This window comes from Sorex araneus, chromosome 3 (assembly GCF_027595985.1).
Source record: "Sorex araneus isolate mSorAra2 chromosome 3, mSorAra2.pri, whole genome shotgun sequence".
NCBI classification, from domain to species: domain Eukaryota; kingdom Metazoa; phylum Chordata; class Mammalia; order Eulipotyphla; family Soricidae; genus Sorex; species Sorex araneus.
In genome coordinates, this window is record NC_073304.1 from 17800745 (window position 1) to 17808167 (window position 7423).

Here is a 7423-nt window from a genome sequence, read left to right on the forward strand (position 1 = left end):
TATTCACTGTCTGAATGATGCACTTTTTGCACGGTTCATTTCCTGGGTGTTATGTTGGACACTGTGGACGTACTCCACAGTCCTGAACTCAGAAAGATTATGGCTTTGCTAAAATACATTAAGCATTAGTCGCATATGCTGCCTGAGCCCATGTGCTGCTTGCACAATCGTGACCGAGCACATGTGGTGTCTGAGCACATGTGTCGCCCGCATCTCCCCTCTTGAGATGTGTACTTTCATGCTCTCGTGTCCAGTGCTAGAATGTGTGTAGAGCTCTCTCCACCCTTGGAGAAGCCCGCATTCTCTCTTGAGCGCGTTATTCTTACTATTCTCTCTCCCACTTATCCCTTCCTCCTTCCTTCCAAAAACCTCTACATAAAATCTGTTTACTTCACACACACAAAAAATACCTTAAGCATTAATGAATGAATTGATGCTCATGGCCAAGTTCGTGTTGACAAGGACACCAATGTCACCAACGCCTGTGTTATCGCATGTTCCGAGGAACAGTTCTTCTCCAGTGTCAAACATGGCATGATGTGATCGATGTCTCCTCGTTTCAGTCAGACCAATGGTGTCGTACTTGATCTTCTGCACTTGCACCATCAGGTCCTTGATGGATGCTTCTGATGCCAGTGTACGTGCGTTGAATGTACAGACAATCATTTTAGTCTTTCTTCATTTTGGCAGTCTAGTTCATCCCTGAGATTTTTTCACCCTCTCCTTGCTCATCTATCTAAACGCTGCTGTATTGGGGGCTCTTTCGGTGACAGGTGCATGAGGCCAATTGTTGTTACTGTTGTTGGCATATCGAATACGCAATGGGTAGCTTGCCAGGCTCACCATGTGGGCGGGAAACTCTCGCTAGCTTTCCGGGCTCTCCGAGAGGGATGGAGGCTTTTAGGGCGGCCTCCAATAGCCCTTAGAGGTGTTACCATAGTTCACACCAAATTTGAGCCAAATCAAATATGATGCGGGAATAATGGGTATTAAGTGTTTTATGGTGTGTCGCAGCTGCGCGGTCCGGAGAGCAGCCTGGAGCCTGGTCGTGGCTGGGTAGTGGATGTAGTGGGGGTCAGCCAGTGAGGTATTTATCTGGCTTGAATAGGGTGGGGCGTCTGGGTTTGACCTCTCCTCAGATGCCGGAGATTGGAGGAGGCAGACAAAGGATCTTGCTTCCAGGTCTCTTTGAATCTAGAGTTCAAGGTCGCAAAGTTCTGCTTACCTGGTTTTGCAGGGTTTCACTTGTGCCTGAGGTTTGGCCCAAGTGTCCAGAGAGCAGCCTGGAGCATGGCAGTGGCTGGGTAGTGGATGTTTCTGCACTAACATATGCTTCAGAGACCTGGGCCCTAAGCAAACAGGATGAGAATGCTATTAGGGTATCCAAAAGAGGATTGAAAGAGCTATGCTGGGAATATCATGTCTCACTCAAGTGAGAGAAGGAATCCAGAGCTCTGACCTTCGATGACAGTCAAAAATCAAAGATGCTGTCTCATTCGCCAAGGCATCAAAAGTCAGATGGGCTGGTCGTGTAATGCGATTCAGAGACGACTGCTGGACTAGAGCTATTACTGACTGGATTCCATGGGACGTCAGGAGACCTCAGAAGGCCGCCCACCAATTAGAGGGTCAGATTTCTTCATCAAGTCCCTGAACGAACGATTTGAGGCTCTTCCTGTTCCTGGAGCAAGCAGATATCATTGGGCTGCACTAGCTCGCAACAGAGACAAATGGAGACGTTACTGGTGCCCATCGAGCAAATCGAAGATCAACGGGATTACAAGTGATACATGTGAAACATTAAATACGTTTACATAAATATCCATAAAATGCTCTAGATACATATTGAATTGAATATGAGAAGTAATAATCTGTATTTAGATAAAGAATAAGATTAGTATGGAGTAGACTGTCCAGTAAAATCAACATTGATATTTAAGATGGGAGCATTGGGTGTTCAAGTTTAAGTGAACATATTGTTGGAGATCAACTGTAGAAGATTCCATCATCAGTGATAAGGTAATTCAACCTACACAATTGGCCACCAACATTCAGTTTAACTTGGGATTGTTGGCAACACTTCATATTTCCCTTAGAAACATACTCTGAGAGAATAAATTGTATGTAGGAAATCCCTTCATCCTTTACTATGAATCTCATACGCTGGCTGGCTTTTATTTGTTCATATTTTTTGAATATTAAACTATAACAGTCTAATTGCTTTTATTGATTTCTACAATCTCATGCAGGTTGTAGAAACTGGAGATGACTTTTATGGGTGTGTAAATTTGTAGTTAGATTGAAAAGGTAGGGTCTATGTTGCTTATTTATTCTTGATAGAAACAACTATGGGATTTTACAAATTCTTTATAGCAAAGAGGAAAATCTAGTTTTTGTATTTCATGTGATGACTTATATCTGGCTGAGACACTAGTGACTTAGATATCAACGGTTTGTATTCATGTGGAGAAATGTGGATATATTTAATTATATAAAGAATTTAAACATGTTTTATTGATGTTTCCTATAGGAAAGGATTGATCATCTGTGAAAATTTTATTAAAACAAGTAGAACTGTGTTGTATGAAAGGAGAGAAGGTTAGCACTCCCCTTGACAAGGATGGAAGAGGCTTCGGCCGTGCAACACGCATACGGTTAAGGCACTGCCACCTACTTTGTGGCATCTAACCGACGTTTTTGAGGTTGAGCTCCCATTTGACCCAGCAATACCACTGCTGGGAATATATCCCAGAAAAGCCAAAGAGTATAGTCGAAGTGACATATGCACTTATATGTTCACCGCAGCACTGTTTACAATAGCCAGAATCTGGAAAAAACCCGAGTGCCCTAGAACAGATGACTGGTTGAAGAAACTCTGATACATCTATACAATGGAATACTATGCAGCTGTTAGAAAAAATGAGGTCATGACGTTTGCATATTAGTGGATCAACATGGAAAGTATCATGCTAAGTGAAATGAGTCAGAAAGAGAGAGACAGACATAGAAAGATTGCGCTCATCTGTGGAATATAGAATAATAGACTATAAGACTAACGCCCAAGAATAGTAGAAATAAGTACCAGGAGATTGTTTCCATGGCTTGGAGGCTGGTCTCTCATTCTGGGTAACTCAGGGAAGGGACCACCAAGTAAAATGTGGTTGGAGGTCATGTGGGGGAAGGGTGATGTGGGCCGAATACAGACTAGAGACTGAACACAATGGCCACTCAACACCTTTATTGCAAACCACAACACCGAATCAGAGAGAGAGAACAAAAGGGAATTCCCTGCCATAGTGGCAGGGTGGGGTGGGGGGAGACGGGACTGGGGAGGGGGGGAGGGATGTTGGGTTTACTGGTGGTGGAGAATGGGCACTGGTGAAGGGATGGGCTATCTAACTTTGTATGGGGGAAACATGAGCACAAAGATGTATGGATCTGTAACTGTACCCTCACGATGACTCTGTAATTAAAAATAAACTAATAAAAAATAAATAAAACAAGTAGAACTTTTATATAAAATCAAAACAAAGATAAGAACACTATAATGTGCAGGCAAGTTTCAAAGTACAGAAATACAGAGAATCTATCCTTATTTTTGAAATAAAATAGTTTCATTTAAGAAATATAAAAGGAAAGGGAGATAAGAGAAATTTAAAAAGGAACCCTTTGAAGTAAAACAAAGGAATTACAGATCACAAGATGTCATGCAGGTGATTCCAAATATAGAAAGTGAGACAAAGAAATATTAAAGTGAAAATAATAAATGCTAGCTAAAGATATTTATAAGGACTTACCTAGTGGTTACACATTAAGTACTAGGAAAAGATTTAAAAACATTAGTGCTCATGTAGAAAAAAGTTAAGTAGAAACCATGATTGTGGCTTCTTCTTTTTGAATTGATACCTCCTATTAATTCAGAAGGATCAATACATGCTCATTTTTAGAATAATTAAAACTACCATTTTTTCTGCAGTTAACTACTGGAAAGAAAAAAGATATCCATGCAAAACTGTCAAGAGAAAAAGCAGTAAATATACTCTAAAGCAATTCCACATAGATAAAAATGTGTTCATTCTTGAGGAAATAAAGATTGGTATATTAGTGTATATTATTTTTTTCAGAGCAGAATGTTGGTAACATGTAAACATGGCATGACAAAAATAACTCAAAGCAAAATCAAGCATTTTTTGCCTGTGTTAAAATAGAAATATGTTATCATATATCATTTAAAGTCAGAAAGACTGGATTTTAAATTTTAAATCTCACACTTGCCTTTCCTCTGGTATAAAACAGATATAAAAGACAGGATAATGTGAAGAAGAAAAGCTGTAATTGTTTTTGGATGCTTGCAAAGGAATATAGTTTGGAGCAACCATTGAATAATCATAATATATAATTAAAATATATTTATGCTATACTTAACATAGTAAAACATATTTTAGTTCCCTTTTTTCTCTTAACTTCAAGAAAATTTTGAATTAAAAAAAAACCCAAATTTTAATCTCCCCATTCTGCTCAAGAACAAAATGAAACTCAGCAAGTTGAACAATGTGAATTTAGTTTACAAGGACATAGATATTGTATGGTAAAATTAGAACTTAATTTCAGGTCTCAGATTTAATTTTCAATAATTTATTTCTATGAAAATTATTTTTAAATGTAGGTGCTGTGACTTAAAATAATGGTAATGATAGGATTTTATATAATAAAATCTATAAATTAAAACCTATTACCAATATAATATGCCCAAAACAGTAACAAGTCTCACAATGGAGACGTTAGTGGTGCCTGCTTTAGTAAATCAATGAACAATGGGACAACAGTGCTACAGTGCTACCAATATAGTAAATACTATTTCGGAGGAGATAGGAAAATCTTAGCCATTTGCTTAATACAAAAGACCATTCCTTACAACACAATGCAAACATTTTTTAGAAACTCATTTTTTAGAAGAAAAATACTGGGTGACCTGGATGACCTTGGTAGAGGGATATTGGCACTGCTGTTGAGAATGGTGCTTCAGCCATAACATTCTATGGCTAAAAAATTAATAGTAAATACCAGTACTATTGTACATTGTGGTACTCAATAAAAACAAAATCACAATACTAATTATAAATGATCACATATTAAATGTATCGGTTGTATTTATTTACATATATTTTTATCAACTTATTGCTAATAAATATGTCTCAGGTTATTGAAATAAATCAGCCATAAAATAAAATCTTGTGTATATATGAGATGTAAACCTGAATAGAGGATACTGATGTCAATAAACTTTATAAAAAGTGATACATTTATATGAGTATGTGTAGTTCAGGAGAGTTATGTTCAGTGCTTGCAGCAGTAGTTAGTATAGTCAGTTCAAGATGAGCTGGAAAAATCATTCCATCTTGTTGGGGAGGAAGAACGTCTGATGAAAATGCAAAATTTTTAGTTTATGGTTTGAGACCCTTACACGTTAGTCAATCTATCTACCTCTCTCTCTCTCTCTCTCTGACCCTCTCTCTCTCTCATCTATCAGCTATCATCACCTCTAAAAAAATTTTAATTTCACATATTAACTTCAAACTTTTATTTCTACTTCTCAAATTTATTTTCTCGAATAAAGTATTAAATTTTGCACCTTCATGAATAATTAAATTGTATTTCACTTTACTGACAATTATATAAAGTTCATCGTATGCGAATATTTGTGACCATAATGCAAACTAACTCTGAATAACATATTTTTCATATTCAAGAACATAAATATTTCATTTTTTGTTATTTGTGCCAATATTTCAAATTAGTTTTCATTCATATGATTTTATTACCATCTAGGAGAAGTGATAATACAATCAAATGAACTATCTCTTAAGTCATCTAGCTAAAGTTTTATTTCACAAGTAAACTTCAGAATTTAAGTTTTGACCCAAACTGTACTTATTCCTTTAGTATATAAAAAATATTTATTCTCTGTCTTAGATAATTTTGACATTTTCAATAATATTTTAACCCTACTAAAAAGTTTAGTTCCTCTCTCCTTTTAAGAGATGTATCTTGTGAATGAAATTAAAGGCGATTTATATTCTTTACATTTCCTTAAATGACCTTGCAACAATAGCAAACACTCATTTATTATCCATCACATCTTGCTTAAAAGATGCTATATGTATTGAATGTAACTAAATTCATGTCTATAGAACCTCTATTTTACAGATGAAGAAACTGAGGTAATAAACAAATGCAGAATTTTCTTTTCTTTTTCTTTTCTTTTCTTACTTTGATTTTGGACCTTAGCCAGCTGGCTCTTCTCAAGGCTTATTCTCAGCCCTGTGTTCAGAGATCATTCCCAGTAGAATGGATTGAGTGGTAGATTTCCATCCTAAGTAGACCATATGCACAGCAAGTGCCCTATCTGCTGTGCTATCGCTCCATTTCAAGCTAAATAATTTGAGATGGAATATAAAGCCAGGATATATGGATTCCTCGCCTCACACATCACAATATGCTACCTTCAAAAATCATCTTTTCTTGATATATCTGATATGAAGGAAAAATAAAATATGTATAGAACACTGTCACTGTCATCCCGTTGCTTATGGATTTACTCGAGTGGGCACCAGTAATGTCTCTATTGTGAAACTTGTTGTTACTGTTTTTAGCATATACAATACGCCACGGGTACCTTGCCAGATTCTGCTGTGCGGGCGAGATACTCTCAGTAGCTTGCCAGGCTCTCTGAGAGGGGCAGAGGAATCGAAACCGGGTTGGCTGCGTGCAAGGCAAATGCCCTGCCACTGTGCTATTGCTCCAGCCCATATATAGAAATAGAAAATAAATATTGCATCAATCATTCATATGTATACATATTCATTTTAATATATGCATATGTCTATCATTTTGAAAACAGAATTCTGAGTATTGTATTATTATAAAATGGTATTCTAGTTGATGTTATTCAACAGTAAGAATAAGATAATAACATTTAAAACAAATTAAAAAAATCTCATTCATGCTAATATGCCAAGACCAAGATTCAGTAGGGTACAATAGAAGGCTGTCTCTTACAGTTTTTGTTTCATACCCCAACAGTCAAGTAGTTCAGTTATCAGATGTAATTTATAGAAACATTGATTGCACAAATTAATACTCCACAATGAAATGATATATTACCGGTCTAGGCATTGAACTGAAGAACTATGTTAAGAAGAGAGGGATCAGGAGTTCTGAATGCATAAGGACAGATTCATCTTGTTTTTCAGCAGCACCTAAAATATTGAAATTATTTTAAATAAAACACTGCAAAAACAGTTTCTATGTTCCTCTGAGTGAAACAGTGTCAGAGAGAGTACAGAGAAGTAAAAGTTGTCCTGAATAATTTAAAATAGGTAAAAGTATTTTGAATGGCTTGAAATAAAAATACACTTCTAAA

General features: G+C 36.5%; 1 non-coding gene across 1 annotated transcript; it reads left to right on the forward strand.

The window, feature by feature from the left end:
- Window positions 1–2576: 2576 nt before the first annotated feature.
- On the forward strand, window positions 2577–2700 carry LOC129404078 (U6atac minor spliceosomal RNA). The gene has a single exon (XR_008629676.1). It is a non-coding gene; the product is annotated as a U6atac minor spliceosomal RNA (small nuclear RNA).
- The last annotated feature ends 4723 nt before the right edge of the window (window positions 2701–7423 follow it).